We start from the raw sequence: 16,849 nt of genomic DNA, 5'->3' as shown, positions 1-16,849 counted from the left end.
CTAGTGCGCAACCCCTAAATACAGTTCCTCATGTTGAGGTGACCCCCCAAGCATAACATTATTTTTGTTGTTACTTCGTACCTGTAATTTTGCTACTCTTATGAATCAAAATGTAAATATCTGATATGCAGGATGCATTTTCATTCACTGGACCAAATTTGGCACAAATACCCAATTTGGTGGGGTTGGGGGGAATTGATTTTGTCATTTGGGCATTATAGTTTCTGGGATTTATAGTTAACCTAAAATCAAAGAGCATTCCGAACTCCATCAACAATGGAATTGAACCAAACTTGGCACTCAGAACTCCCATGACCAACAGAAAATACTGGAAAGGTTTGGTGGGCATTGACCTTGAGTTTGGGAATTGTAGTTCACCTACATCCAGAGAGCACTGTGGCCTCAATCAATGATGGATCTGGACCAAACTTGGCACGAATCCTCAATATGCCCAAAAGTGAACACTGGTGGAATTTGGGAAAATAGACTTTGACATCTGGGAGTTGTAGTTGCTGGGTTTTGTAGTTCACCTACAATCAAAAAAGCCTCTCAACCCCACCAATAACAGAGTTGGGCCAAAATTCCTACACAGAACCCGCATGACCAACAGAAAATACTCTGTTTCCTGATGGTCTTTGGCGACCCCTCTGACACCCCCTCGTGACTCTCCCAGGGGTCCCAACCTCCAGGTTGAGAACTGCTGCTGTACATGATGCTATGAAGTAAAACAAAACATAAATAAATAAATAAATAAATAAATAAATAAATAAATAATTGAGTTATTAAACATGTATGGATGAGGAAGTGGGACTAAGTGGTTTGGTAATATTGGGGAAATCTTTATCAGTTGAATTTTTTAGCAATCATAGGTTAGAGAAAAAGTGGTTAAATTGTGTTGTTGAACTGTAATTCCCATCATCCTGTGCAGTGGATGATGGGAGTTGCCATTTCACAACATGGTTAGGAATCAGCGTAACAAAGAGAGCAGGCTTGGAAATCCCGCTTGGCATTCTTATCATTATCCTTATCATTATCCTCCCCACGCCACCAAAGGATTGATGGTGTCACTCATAATTATTCCAGCAATGCGTTCCAAATTAATCCTGGAGAACCCCAATTTAAACTAATCCTTGTTAATCATCCTTCACCGTATACAGATTGTGACTTGGAAACCTGACTTCCCTCTCTCCTCCTTCTTCTTGCTGCCTCATGTCTACGTGTGTGTTTATGTGTGTGCATGCATGTGTGGGACAAGAAGATATTCAGCATTTCACCCAGACCTCCAGATGTTGTTGGACTACAACAGCCATAATCCCCACCACTGACCATGCTGCTGGAACTGCTAAGGGTTGGAAATACTAGACCACAACAGCCATAATCCCCACCAGTGACCATGCTGCTAGAACTGCTAAGGGTTGGAAATATTAGACTACAACTGCCATCATCCCCACCACTGACCATGCTAGAACTGCTAAGGGTTGGAAATATTAGACTACAACAGCCATAATCCCCACCACTGGCCATGCTAGAACTGCTAAGGGTTGGAAATATTAGACTACAACAGCCATAATCCCCACCACTGGCCATGCTAGAACTGCTAAGGGTTGGAAATATTAGACTACAACAGCCATAATCCCCACCAGTGACCATGCTGCTAGACTGCTAAGGGTTGGGAATATTAGACGACAACTGCCATCATCCCTCACCATTTAATATGTTGCTGGGACTGCACAGAGTTGGAACTGTTGGACTACCTTTCCCCTAATTACTCACCATTGCCTATACTGCTGGTGGTGCAAGAGGTTGGAAATATTGAACTACAACTTCCATAATCTCTCACCCTTGACCATGCTTCTGAGGCTACATGAGGTTAGAATCATTGGACTACAATACCCATAATCTCTCACTACTGATTATGTTGCTAAAACTGCAAGGACCTTGCTGAGGCGGCAGGGAATTGGAATTCTTGGACTACAGACTCCAAAGAATGGCGATACCGATAGAGCCGATGGGAGTTGAAGTTCAGCACTACTTGATGGGTTGTATACTCCAACTACATCTTTCTTATCTCTGTTTAAGTTTGTAGAAAGCAAAATACTAAGGCTGGGCTTCTCCGGCTGAAACAATGTCAGATCAGTAGAATATAGTGTTTATGAGCTTTAGATGTGGACCACAGGGACTTGGTTTCACATCCTCATACAGTCCTTGAAGAATATTGGAGGTGACTCACAGTTTCCCATCCAAGGATGTCAATTTCAGGAGGGCTCATGCTTGTTTTCCACTGCTTGTGAGACTAGGCTTCAAATTACAGCCAATTCTAGCTAAACATTAGGATGAACTTCCTGGTTGTAAGAACAATTTGACTGTGGAGTCTGCCTGGATGGTGGAACAGTACCAAAATTTACAGTATATTTTCCGTTCCACATAGCAGTTGCTTCGAATGCTTGCATATTACTCTGGTGCACTCATTATTTTGACCATGTTTTATATTGTACTTAGTTCATTGTTTGAGATGAGAAGCCGTGGTGGCGCAATGGGTTAAACCCTTGTGCCGGCTGAACTGCTAACCTGAAGGTTGGGGTTCGAACCCTTGTGCTGGCTGAACTGCTGACCTGAAGGTTGGTGTTCGAATCCACGAGACAGGGTGAGTTCCCATCTGTCAGCTCCAGTTTTCCATGTGGGGACATGAGAGAAGCCTCCCACAGGATGGTAACACATTTGAGCATCCCCTGGGCAACATCCTTGCAGATGTCGAATCCTCTCACACCAGAAGTGACTTGCAGTTTCTCAAGTCGCTTCTGACACGGAAAAAAACCTGTGGAATTGACTGTCTCAGATAAAGTAGAGTCATATTTTTTAAAAGGCTGGATAGCCATCTGTCGGGGGTGCTTTGATTGTGTCTTCAGGCCTGGCAGAATGGGGTTGGACTGGATGGCCCTTGGGGTCTCTTCCAACTCTATAAAACTGTGCAACCTCACAGGGTTGTTGCAGATATAACATGTCACCATGGCTGTAGTTTTTGAGATACAGAGCATATAATGTACCATATACTAGTTGATATCTGCTCACCCATGGAGAACAATGCTAACCATATTTAAGAAACTAGATCTGATGCGAAGTACCTAATGCAATTCTGTGAATCAGTGCCCCAAATAATCTCAGGAACTGGCCTAAAATTAAGACACCAAGAAATAAATGGGGGGGGGGGGGTGTTGCTGTAAAATCACTCCACGATGATATGGAAGGATGCACACTTAATATGCTCAGAAGTATCTTTAGCATGGTGTAGTGGCTTGACCACTGGAGACCAGGGTTTGATTCATCACTCAGCCCTGGAAACCCATTCCCGAAACCCATTTGGAAATGACTTGAAGGCACACAACAATAACAGCAACAACTTTTAGCCTTATATTGTTCCATTCCACAGCGAAGCTCTTAGCATGAAGAGCAGCACAAAGTCCACTTTGCTCCATACAGATCAAGCTACAAGATGGTAGGTTTTCTACGCTGAGAGCTTTTAAAGACTAGTAGCCCTGCCCCACCCACCAAAGACAACAGCTTGCTTGCTTGGCCTTGAATTATTGATGGGTCACATCCAGCAATTCCCATCAGCTTTGCTGTGGAAAGCAAAGGCTCCCCAATGAACCAACGTCACCTCCTTCTTATTAGGGCACAGATGAGCCCACTTATCATGGCCAATGCCCATCTCCAAAAGGAAAATGTATGATTCTCACTGTTTTCAAAGTCTTCCCCTCTCTGCCAATGTATCTTGTGCAGGTTGAAAGAGAAAGAAAAACCTGCCTCTTCTTCATAACACAGAGTGATGCCCAGAAGAAGGAAATGTAACATAACACGGGAAGATATAATAATAATAATAATAATAATAATAATAATAATAATAATAATAATAAATAATTTTGGAGCACAATACTCCTGACCTCATGATCGTGGAAAAAATCAAAGTATGGATCGTCAATGTTGCAATCCCAGACGACAGCAGAATTGATGAGAAGCAACTGGAAAGACTTACACAATTTGAGGATTTAAAGATCGAACTGCAAAGACTCTGGCACAAGCCAGTCAGGGTGGTCCCAGTGGTGATCGGCACACTGGGTGCAGTGCCTAAAGACCTTGGCCTGCACTTAAACACAATCAGCACTGACAAAATTACCATCCGTCAGCTGCTAAAGGCCACCCTACTGGGATCTGCATGCATTATTCACCAATACATCACACAGTCCTAGACACTTGGGAAGTGTCCAACGTGTGATTCAATACAACAATCAGCATAGTGATCTTGTTTGCTATGGACTCATCTTGTTGTGTTTCAAATAATAATAATAATTCATAAGTAATAATAATTAATAATAATAATTTTGGAACACAATACTTCTGACTTCATGATTGTGGGGGGGGGGCAAAGTATGGGTCATCAATGTTGCAATCTCAGGTGACAGCAGAATTGATGAGAAGCAACTGGAAAAGCTGACACGATGTGAGGATTTAAAGATCGAATTGCAAAGACTCTGGCACAAGCCAGTAAAGGTGGTCCCAGTAGTGATCGGCACACTGGGTGCAGTGCCCAAGGACCTTGGCCTCCACTTAAAAACAATCGGCACTGACAGAATTACCAGCTGCCAGCTGCAAAAGGCCACCCTACTTGTATCTGCACGCATTATTCGCCAATGCATCACACAGTCCAAGACACTTGGGAAGTGTCTGACGTGTGATCCAATGCAAAAGCCAGCGTAGTGATCTTGTTTGCTGTGAACTAATCTTGTGGTATTTCCAATAATAATGACAACAATAAGATAAATATATCCTTCTCTTTTTTCTCTATGCAAATGCTGAAGGGATTAGATATGTGTCTCTATATGTATGCCCCATTCACACACACATAGAGTAAACCAGAAAGGCCCCATCCTCCATGACCATCTTTCTCCCTGCATCTGACTGGATTCCTTCCTTAGTTCAGCCTTGAAATGGATTACATTGATTTTTGTAGAATTTAAAGGGGGCGGTGGTCGAAGTTACAGTACAAGGGAGCACCATTAGCCTTGCCCTATTGAGCGGCACTATCTGTGGGAAAGGGCATAGATGCCCAAATCCTTGGCAATCAGTGGGAAGATCCCATTGACCCCACTGGCATACCCTTATATGTGTGTAGATAATATTTTTCCTTCCCATATTTCAGTTTAATGCTAATATTGTTGGCGTGGGTGAGTAGAATAAATGGGGGACACCCAGCTATATTGTATATCAGCTTCTCCCAATCTGGCAGTCATCCAGAGAACCACACTACAACTCCCATCATCCCTAGCACATCAGGGAAAGAGACAATGGGAGATGTTTTCTGTGGAAATCCATAGATGGTAGAAATCCATCAGTATCAGGCCTGGGCAAACTTGGGCCCTCTTGGTGTTTTGGACTCCAACTCCCACAATTCCTAAAAGCCTCAGGCCCTTTCCTTTTGCCTGAGGCTGTTAGGAATTGTGGGAGTTGGAGTCCAAAACACCCGGAGGGCCCAATTTTGCCCAGGCCTGATATATATCATTGGAGGAGAAGACTGGGCATGATCGGAGCTGTAATACAACACCTGTACAAAGTCAGGGAAGGGAGAGGCCAAAGCCCACTGAATATGTTTACGATCAAAAAAGGGATCTGGTTTTGCGCTACACTCTCCCTCTATATATCCCAGAATGGGTCTGGGGATGGTGGGACCTGTTGCCCAACTTCTGCAGATGCTGGTGAAGTTCCAAAGCCCGTTCCAAATATCTTCCTTCTGGAAGACTCCGCATGGGGCAAGAAAAAAGAGGTCCATCTATATCCCAGAAGGAGCTGGGGATGATGGGAGCTTAAATCCAACACCTGTAGCAAAGTTGGGGGAAGGAAGGTTTCCAAACCCACCTCGCACATCCAACAAGGGGGAAAACAGGATCACTTTTTGGAGCCTTGCATTAACACTTCGGGAAAGAATTGTGCCTCCTTATCAAACATCTCCCTCTTTCTTTTCCTTCGCCGGCCCAGAGGGTGGGAAGAAAGGAAGGAAGGAAGGAAAGAAGGAAGGAGAGAAGACAGGAAGGAAAGAGGGAGGGAAGGAAGGAGGGAAGGAAAGAGGGAAGGAGGGAAGAAAGGAAGAAAAGAGGGAAGGAAGGAAAAAGCAAGGAAAGAGGGGAAGGAGGAGGGAGGAAAGGAAGGAAGAAGGGTAGGAGGGAAGGAAAGAGGAAATATAGGAAGAAAATAGGGAAGGAAGGAAAAAGGTAGAAAAGAGGGGAGGAAGGAGAGAAGGAAGGAAGGAAGGGAGGAAGGACAGAAGGAAGGAGGAAAGGAAGGAAGGAAAGCAGGAAGGAAGGGGGGAAGAAAGGAAGAAAAGAGGGAAGAAAGGAAAAAGCAAGGAGAGAGGGGAGGGAGGAGGGAGGAAAGGAAGGAAGAAGGGTAGGAAGAAAGGGAAGAGGAGAGGGAGAAATGAAGGAGAGAAGGAAGGAAGGAAGGAAAGAGGGGGAAGGAAGGAAGGAGGAAAGGAAGGAGGGAAGAAAAGACGGAGGGAAGGGAAAAGCAAGGAAAGGAGGGAGGAAAGGAAGGGAGGAAGAGGGAAGGAAGGGAGGAAGGAAAGGGAAGAAAGAAAAGAAGAAGGGAGGAATGAGGGAGGGAGGGAAGGAAGGAAGGAAGGAAGGAAGGAAGGAAGAAAAGAGGGAAGGAAGGCAGGAAAAAGGAGGGAAAGAGGAGAGGAAAGAGGGAAGGAAGGAAAGAGAGAAGAGAGGAGGGAAAGAGGGAAGAAAGGAAGGAAAGAGGGAAGGAAGGAAAAAGCAAGGAAAGAAGGGAGGAAGGAGAGAGGAAAGGAAGGGAGGAAAAGGGAAGAAAGGAGGAAGAAAGAAGGCAGAAAGAAAGGAAGGAAGGAAAGAGAGAGAGGCAATGAAGAAAGAACGGCAGGCAGGAAGGCAGGTGGGAATCAAAAAGGAAGGAATGAAGGGGAAGGAGAGAAAGAGGGAGAGAAGAAAGGAGAAAAGGAAAGAAAGAAGGCAGGCAGGAAGAAAAAAGAAGGAAAGAAAGAACAAGGGGAGGGGAGGGAAAGGAATGGAAGGAAAAAAAGAAATAGGGGGCGATAAAAGAAGGACAGCAGAGGGAAGGAACAAAAAGGAAAGCAGGAACAAACAAAGAAGGAGGGGAGGAAAGAAAGAAGAAACAAGGAAGAAAGGAACAAAGAAGAAAGGAAGGATGAACCAAACAACTGAAGCCCTGATCTCTTTGGGCGCACAATGCCTTAAGTGCCCAAGGGGCGCCTCTTACCCTTTGCTTCCTCTTCTTCTTCCTCCTCTTCTTCCTCTTCCTCCCTCCCTGGGCTCGTCTTCCCAGCAGGGATGTTGTTGGCGAGGCGGTGGCTCCAAAGCCAGGCGAGAGATGGAGGCGGCGAGGAGAGGCAGGAGGCTGGGCTGGTGGGCGTGGGGCCCCCTCCTCCTCCTCTTCTTTTTCCTCTCCTCTCTCCCTCCCCTTTCCCCCTCCCTTCTTCCCTCTCTGGGGCCGGGGAGCTGTCCGCGCTGCTTGGTGCTGAAACGTGGCTGGTGAAGGGTGGGGCCCCGAGGAAGGGGAGGTGGGGTTTACATAGCCTAGAGAAGAAGGAAGGAAGGAAGGGAGGCAGGAAGGCAGCCAGGAGGTAGCGTTTCTTTAGCGCCTTTAAATGCTTTAGGAAACCTGGGAGGGCTTTGGGGAAGGGGCTAGCATACAATCATAGAGTCGGAAGAGACCACCAGGGCCACCCAATCCAAACACTCCCAACAGATGGCCATCCAGGAAGCTTCTTCCAGTCAAACAGCTCTGAGAATCAGTAAGTTCTTCTTAATGTTTAGGTGGAATCTCTTTCCCTGCAGTTTGAATCAATTGCTCCACTTTCTTACCTCTAAATCAGGCATGGGCAAACTTTGGCCCTCCGGGTGTTTTGGACTTCAACTCCCACAATTCCTAACAGCCGGTTCAGAGGAAGAGACTGGCAAAACCACTTCTGAGTATTCCTGGCCGAGGAAAATCCTATAAAATTCATGTGGTTGCAATAAGTCAACAGGTGACTTGAAAGCACAGAGCTGCACACACCTGGTATTCCTCCATGATTAGGGGATACAGGTATCAAATTATCAACCAAAGTTCTAAGATCAAACAGAATATGGTGCCTTCAGGGTATGCAGGCTCTTCTAGATCCCATAATGTTAAACCTTCTGGAATTGTGTTGTCAAAAGCTTTCATGGCTGGAATCACTAGATTGCTGTGAGTTTTCCGGGCTGTATGGCCATGTTCCAGAAGCATTCACTCCTGACATTCCTCCCATATCTATGGCAGACATCCTCAGCCATTGAAATCCACAAGCATGTGGACAATTTCAACAGAAAGGAGGAAACCATGCAAATGAACAAAATCTGGCTACCAGAAATTTAAAAATTCCAAAATCAGGACAGTAAATAAAGAACAATACTCAGAAAACAGGGGAATTCCAGACATGAAACAATCAGGGCCAGCATACACCTCCCAACAAAGGATTCCCCCAGGTAGGAAGCAGCCAGGCCTTGAAGCAATGGCCAATTGCAACATTCACACGTGCCTCCAACAGAAAAGAGTTCTTTCTCCCACCTTGGACATTCCACAGATATATAAACCCCATTTTGCCTAATTTCCAACAGACCCCTCAACCTCTGAGGATGCCTGCCATAGATGTGGGCAAAACATCAGGAGAGAATGCTTCTGGAACATGGCCATACAGCCCTGAAAACTCACAGCAACCCAGTGATTCCGGCCATGAAAGCCTTCAATAACACATAATATGTTACTTAGGACTCAAAGAAGCAGAGGGGCAAAAGTCAGGGTGTACGTTTTTCTGCTTCAGGAGTCTTGTGGGGCATGCTTTGCTTTGGATTCCCTTCAAAAAATGCTGGAAATTCTTTTCTGATTTTGAAAAAAAAATGGCTTGTTGGATGATGTTAAATAGTGTTGAGGGAACTGTAGTGTAGTTGCCATGGGGAAAAAGAAGATATTGACTCTAAATCAGAATTCTGCCTCCACCATGAAATTTTCCTTCAGTCCTCAAATTTCTAGTATTGCAGTAATTTAAATTCCAAGAAGTGCGAATTACCTTTTCTTTCTTCCTTCCTTCCTTCCTTCCTTCCTTCCTTCCTTCCTTCCTTCCCCATAAGTAGTCCAGGCAAACTAGAAAGGTCAACCCCCCCCCCCCCCCCACACACACACAAAGGTTTTCCCCTGACATTAAGTATAGTTGTGTCCTATTCTGGTGCTCATCTCCATTTCTAAGCTAAAGAGCTGGTGTTGCTCATAGATTCCTCCTATGTCATGTGGCCAGCATGACTGCATGGAGCACTGCTACCATTCTGCCGAAGCAGTTCCTATTGATTTACTCACATTTGCATGTTTTTGAACTGCTAGGTTGGCAGAAGCTGGGGCTAATGACAGGAGCTCACCCCGCTCCCTGGATTCGAACTACCAGCCTTCTGCAACTCAGCGCTTTAACCCACTGTGCCCTTGTTGTCTTAGGGCCTCATATTTCTCACCTTGGGGGAGATAAAACTATTGGATTCAGAAACTAAGATGACTTTTCAACCTGCTTGCGAGAGAGAATGGACAGCTGACTGTTTATATGGTTGGGAAGCTTGTGTACGGAAGGGAGAAATATGAGATCACGTATTGGATGCTGCGTTGCCCATCCTCCTGTATCTGTCATTGAGTTGTTCAAGCATGAGTGGCTGGAAAGAGCAGATCTGTTGCTTCCTTTCAGGGCATATTTGTGATGGATGCAGGGGGTCTAGTAACCACAGCGCAATGAACAAGACAAAAGCTGTGATGCTCTCTTTGGACACTTGACTTGGTTCTAATAAAGTCATTGGATTTCAACAGGAAAGACTAGGATGCAGAGCAATTGATTTAAATAGCAGGAAAAGAGATTCCAATTAGAGATTGCAAAGAAATTACAGGCTCCATCTCTAGGGGTTTTTAACTCAAAGCTGGATGGCCATCTGTTGGGAGTGGTTTGGTTGTGTGCCCTGAGGGTCTCTTCCAGCTCTGTGATTCTATGAAACTAATACCTGGGTACCCCCTGTGGTGCAGTGATGAAACCGCTGAACTGCTAAACTTGTTGACTAAAAGGTCACATGTTCGAATTCGGGGAGTGGCGTGACCTCCTGCTGTCAGCCCCAGCTTCTGCCAACCTAGCCGTTCAAAAACATGTAAATGTGATTAGATCAATAGATACTGCGCTGGTGGGAATGTAACGGTGCTCCATGCAGTCATGCTGGCAACATGACCTTGGAGGTGTCTACGGACAACGGCGGCTCTTTGGCTTAAAAATTGATATTTATTTATTTACTGTACTTGTATACTGTCTTTCTCAGCCTGCAGGCGACTCAAGGTGGTTTACAGGCAACAATTCAATGCACACAATATCATAAATACAATTAAAAACATTAATATATAATATAAAACCACAACAAATCAATTAAACACCTTCACTCAATAAATCAATACCTTCACTCACTTCCTGAGACCACTGTGACCCACCAAACTTGGCAGACAGAACCCCCATGACCCACTCTACATCCTGGTGCGGTTTGGAGGACAATGGACCATCAACAATGGGACTTGCATATGGGAGTTCACCCATACCCTCTGAACCAGCTGACATTGGATCTAGACTCAATTTGAAGCAGACAATGCCTTTGTCAAATAACCTGGGCACTGCCGGTTCCCCAAGCTAATAATAATAATAATAATAATAATAATAATAATAATAATAATGGATATGAGCACGCACCAACCCCAAGAGTTGGACACGACTGGACTTAATGTCAGGGGAAAAACTTTACCTTTACTAATACCTCAGAGGCACCAGATCCTGCCTGATTTTTATGATTTTTAAAAAATATAGTGATAATCATCACAGATTTCAGCAACACAAAACTTCCAGAGGTGTTTGTTTTTAATAGCTGGCTTCAAACTGAGGGAAGTGGAGTGGAGAACAATTATATTTGAGGCACGTCACACATGGAAGAGGAAAAGAGAAAGAAGTTGTAAGGAAGATACTAAGAAAGAGTATTGGAAGAATGGTGAGGTCCCGAGTATTGAAGACTGGTGGAAGAAAATTAAAGAAATAAGAGACATGGACGAATTAACTTTTTTGATGAGAAGAAATGAAGGAAGAGTTTTGAGGAGGACAGATTGGTCCCTGATATATGATTATGAGAAGAAAGCTGAAAAAACAATGGGACAAGAATAGAAAATTAAGGTGAAGAAATATTTTGAAAAGATCCTGAGGTTGGAGTGGAAGTCATTTTAGAATAGTTTGAGTAGCTGTTTTGTATGTATTAGATGTTAGTTAGATATGGTGGGGTTTTTTTTGTTCTTTTCTGTGTGCACCTATCCCTTTCCTACTGTTCTATCTTCTTGTTTTTTGTTCCCCTTCTTTCCTTGTGTGGATTGTGAAAAACTTAATAAAAACCATTTAAAAAAAAAAAAGAAAGAGTGAATGAATATGAGGAGGTGGGAACAAAACAACCACAGGTGTGTGTGCTGTAGAATGGTGGCGAGATTTATGACACGCGGGAAGTGTCATATGTTGCAGCTGGTGTGTGTGTGTTTGCCTTCCAATCACTTGTCAACTCATGGTAATGAATTTCACAGAGTTTTCTTAGGCGAGAAATACTCAGAGGTGATTTTTGCCAGTACCTTCATTTAAAACATAGCTTACAGCACCTGGTATTCATTGATGGTGTCCCATCTAGGTACTAACCAAGGCTGCCCTGCTTAGCATCCAAGATCAAATGCAATTGGTGCCTTTAGGATATTATTTAGACCCTGCCTGCTATTAATCATGCTGTGCACCATAGGTTAGAGCAGAAATAGGAAATACATGATCCTCCAGAAGAATTCCATATTCCCCAAGGATTAGTTATGCTGGCTGGGGATAATGGGCATAATAATCCAACTGAATAATGAAGGCCACAAGGAGCCCCCAGTGGCACAGTGGGTTAAACACCTGTGCCGGCAGGACACAGGTCACAGGTTCAAATCCAGGGAGAGGCGGATGAGCTCCCTCTATCAGCTCCAGTTCCTCATGTGGGGACATGAGAGAAGCCTCCCACAAGGATGATAAAAACATCAAATCATCCAGGCGTCCCCTGGGCAACATCCTTGCAGACAGCCAATTCTCTCACATTAGAAGCGACTTGCAGTTTCTCAAGTCACTCCTGACACAACAATAAATAAATAAATAATGAAGGCTACAAGTCACTTGCTGCTCCCAGACAGAGGGAAATTGTCAGTGAAAAAAAGGGATGTAATGTGGTGAAAGCTCCTTCCTTGGAGGCTTTGAAACAGAGGCTGGATGACCATCTGCCGAGGGTGCTTTGATTGTGCTTTTCCTGAACGGCAGGGGGTTGGACTAGATGGTCCATGTGGTCTCTTTGAACTCTATGATTCTATAATATTCCCTGATACATTGGAATACAGATCCCTTTGGATTTGCTGTCAGTTGGGGATGACAGGTATTGTAGTACAAGAAATGTGGAAGATCCTAAGGTTGAGAGAGGGTGAACCATACACCTTTTTGTGAGGCAGAAGCCCTGCAAGGGATTGCAGATGGGGAGGTCTGATTGTTGAAGACAGCTCGAGAAAAGGTTGGTCTGTTTATATTTAGCAAAGAGGATGATAGATAGGGGAGTCTGAATTGTCTGAAGAGCATGTGGGTGTGTAAACGCTGTGTGTGTGAATGGGAAAGAGATGTGACCAGGGAAAAGCTGACATCACTGCCCTCTCCTGGAAAATGCACTCAAGTACAATTGATTTATTTATCCTGTCAGAAGCAAATTGAGGGTACAGTTGTAATGTACTTAAAAACACAAACAACATTTAAAAACTTGGCATTATGCTAAATGTCCTTTGACCAGAAGCTGGCCACTTGGAGTGCCTCCGCTGTTGCTAAAAGAAGGTCCTCCATTGTGCATGTGGTGGAGCTAAGACTGCATTTTAATAGGTGGTGTGTGGTTTGGCTCTTCTCCACACTCGCATGTTGTGGATTTCACTTTGTAGCCTCATTTCTTAAGGCTGGCTCTGCATCTTGTGGTGCCAAAGAGCAGTTTGTTCAGTGCCTTCCATGCCCAGGAGGGAGTCTTTCATTTGGTACCAGCTATGGGTTGAGATTCTGAGTTTTAGCCTGCCACTTTTGGACTCTCGCTTGCTGAGGTGTTCCTGCGAATAACTCTGTAGATCTTACAAAGCTATTTCTTGATTTAAGGCGTTGGTGTGCTGGCTGATAACCAAACAGGATGGGCCGGAGATGTCACTGCCTTGGTCCTTTCATGATTACCTGCTACTTCCCGGCACAGGGCCGTAGCCAGGATTTTGATTTGGGGGGGGGGGGTCTGAATCTGAGTGACAGAGGGTCTACCGTAGCAAACCTTTTGTATCGTACCCCAATACCCCCATGCATATGGGATATATTGAGTATGATGATCAGATCATTATATGAATAAATATAACAGTTTAAATAATGCACCAGTAAGGCCTTCTCGCGGACCACCATACAGATGTCTGGTGGTGCAATACCAGCTAGACAATATAATTTCTCCAGTAGTGAGGTGCATAGATATCCTGTGCATAGATATCCTGTGATAATGTGGCATTTCTCATTAAGAGCCACATCCACTGTTTTAACATACTGAGGTGTGTTCCACACTGGGCATGTGTATTCAGCAGATGTCTTCACTGTGTCTGGTTGTGACCCCCAGGTTGTGCCAATCAGCTTTCATATGATATTGTTTCTAGTGCACTTTTTGGTTGATATTCAGGGAATACTTCTTGTAAGTCAGAGCATGATCCAGAGTAACCCCCAGGTATTTTGGAGTGCTGCGATACTCCAATGGGATTCCTTCCCAGATAATCCTCAGAGCTTGAGATGCTTGTCTGTTCTTAAGGTGAAAAGCACATGTCTGCATTTTAGATGGATTAGGAATCAGCTGTTTTTCCCTGTAATAGACACCTTAAACTTTGGAGAGCTTCTGTTCAACCATTTCAAAGTTCCCTGCTTGGGCAGTGATGGCACGATCATCAGCATAGATGAAACTCTCTGTCCCTTCTGACAGTGGCTGATTGTTTGTGTAAATGTTAAACAGTGGGTACAATTGATGACCTACTGACAATGGGATTCAACAATTTCCCTCCATATGCATAGAATTTTCTTCATATTATCCATACCCTCCAACTATCCTGGTTTGGCAGAGATGATCCCCAAGAATCCCCTGCCATCCCATTTTTTCATCTGTTTTTAAATTTTCCCAGCTTCATTCTCCTCTTCCCAGTTTGTCCTTTATTGACTTCAAAGTGCTGCAAACCTATTTTAAAATTAACCTCTTGGGGTGCATCTACTCTGTGGAATTGATTCACTTTGACATTTAACTGCCACAGTTGTGTACTAACTGTCACAACACAGTTTTTCACCTTCTCTGCCAAAGAGGCCTGGAACCTCATCAAACTATAACTCCCAGGATTCCGTAGCATTGAACCTTAGTCAAACTGCATTCATTCTACAGTGTAAGTGCGCCCTTAGAGCAAGATTTGCCATACCCATGCACCACCAGAAACACCATTTTGAGGATAAACACATTAAAGCAGTTGGGAGATAAGGTTTCACGAAATACTTTCTGCACTTTGCAATTGCTGCAGAGAGAGAAATGAAAGGAATCATTACTGACCAAAGCAAAGTTACCATCCTTCAAAAGAAGAGGAATCAGATTTCCATTATATTAGCTGGAAAAGAAGGAAAAGAAGTGTTTCTCAACCTTCCTAATGTCGCGACCCCTTAAAACAATTCCTCATGTTGTGGTGACCTCACAACCATAACATTATTTAACATCGATTTACATTATGTTGCTACTTCATAACTGTAATTTTGCTACTGTGATGAATCGTAATGTAAGTATCTGATATGCAGAATGTATTTTAATTCACTGGAAAAAAAATTGGCACAAATACTCGATACACCCAAATTTGAATACTGGTGGGGTTGGGACAGGGGATTGATTTTGTCATTTAGAAGTTGTAGTTTTCATTCACTGGACCAAATTTGGCACACTGAATTCTGGTGGGGTGGGGATGGGAGGTTGATTTTGTCATTTGGGAGTTGTAGTTGCTGGGATTTATAGTTAACCTACAATCAAAGAGCATTCTGAACTCCACCGCCAATGGCATTGAACGAAACAGAACTCCACGACTAACAGAAAATACTGGGGGGGGGGGGGGGGGGTGTTGGTGGGCATTGTCCTTGAGTTTGGGAGTTGTAGTTCACCTACATCCAGCGAGCACTGAGAACTCAAACAATGATGTTTGAGCAAACTTGGCACACTGAATTCTGATGGGGTGAGGGTTCACATTTGGCACAAATACTAAATACGCCCAAATGTGAACCCTGATCGAGTTTGGGGAAAATAGACCTTGGCATTTGCGAGTTGTCATTTCTGGGATTTATAGTTCACCTACAATCAAAGAGCATTCTGAACCCCACCAGTGATAGAATTGGGCAAGACTTCCTACACAGAGCCCCCATGACCAACAGAAAATACTGTGTTTTCTGGTGGTCTTTGGCAACCCCTGTGACACCCCTTCACGATCCACCCAAGGGTCCCAATCCCCAGGTTGAGAAATGCTGCAATAAATGTAGTATGTGAGTTCATAACTATAATAAATGTAGAAGAAAATCATTGAACAACCAGGCTGAGACACCACATAGGGTTAAGAATTTCCTATTGAAGTTTTTTTTTAGGATTATCTAAATCCTGCAGCATGATATGCTGGATCCAGAAATCAAGTACTTAATGGTGTTCAGTTCTGTCTGTGGTTTCCGGTGACATGTATCCTCTACAAAAATGGGAGAGTGTCTTACTGTCTTTGCATTAATTATTCAAAAATAATAACTCCCAGAACTCCCACATCACTAGCTATGTTGTCTTCAATATTTGAGGAGTTGCAATCCCCAAAATCTCATATTTCCAAGCTCGGCTCCTAGAAACAACAAGAAGCCTGTTCTTTCCTTCTTCCCTGTCAGAAATGAGAGTCAGATCTGATCATTTGCAGAGAGCCCTGACCTGGCGGAAGAGGAAAGGGGGGAAAAAATACAGGGAAGGATCTGAGAGCATTACTATGGCAACTTTATGGAGCTGACACTTAGGTTGCCTGAGCAACCAAAGAACCTCTCTGTCATTTCCACATTGAGAAAAAGGGAGTATGATTTCACCAAGTAGCCCTTGAGTCCATTTGAGAGCCTGTTTTGAATGTCCAAACTCCATACAATTCGGCTGAGCGTGGGATTGAAAGAGTGTGTATTAAGGGAGTCCCTAGTTCCACCTTTCCTCTCTCGCTTTCTCTCTCTCTTCTCTCTCTTCTCTCTCTCTTTCTCTTTTTCTCTCTGTATACGTATACAGAGATAAACCTGAAGAGTGCATGCAGAAGACCATTTCGAGCAGTGTTTCTCAACCTTCCTAATGCCGTGACCCCTTAATACAGTTTCTTAGATTGTGGTGACCCCCAAACATAACATTATTTTTGTTGCTACTTCATAACTGTAATTTTGTTATGTTATGAATCATAATGTAAATATCTAATATGTCATATGTATTTTCATTCATTGGATCAAATTTGGCACAAATACCCAATATACCCAAATTTGAATACTGGTGGGGTTTGGGGAAATAGATTTTGTCATTTGGGAGTTGCAGTTGCAGTGGCTGAGGGGGAAAAGGAAGGGGCCTGAGCCAGGAATTGTGGGAGTTGAAGTCCAAAACACCTGGAGGGCTGAAGTTTGCCCATG

The 16,849-nt window shown here is 43.9% G+C and overlaps 1 protein-coding gene across 2 annotated transcripts in view; it reads right to left on the bottom strand.

Moving 5' to 3' along the window:
- Window positions 1-7,370, bottom strand: part of SYT5 (synaptotagmin 5) — a 51,476-nt gene extending 44,106 nt beyond the window's left edge. The window contains exon 1 of one of the 2 annotated variants that reach the window (XM_060780466.2): window positions 7,288-7,370. The gene's annotated coding sequence lies outside the window, so the exon portion shown is untranslated. The remainder of the gene's footprint in view (window positions 1-7,287) is intronic. The other variant, XM_060780464.2, reaches the window with a different exon arrangement.
- Window positions 7,371-16,849: the final 9,479 nt, after the last annotated feature.

The sequence above is a fragment of the Anolis sagrei genome, chromosome 6 (genome assembly GCF_037176765.1).
Source record: "Anolis sagrei isolate rAnoSag1 chromosome 6, rAnoSag1.mat, whole genome shotgun sequence".
Classification (NCBI taxonomy): domain Eukaryota; kingdom Metazoa; phylum Chordata; class Lepidosauria; order Squamata; family Dactyloidae; genus Anolis; species Anolis sagrei.
This window is presented reverse-complemented; position numbering and strand designations above follow the sequence as displayed.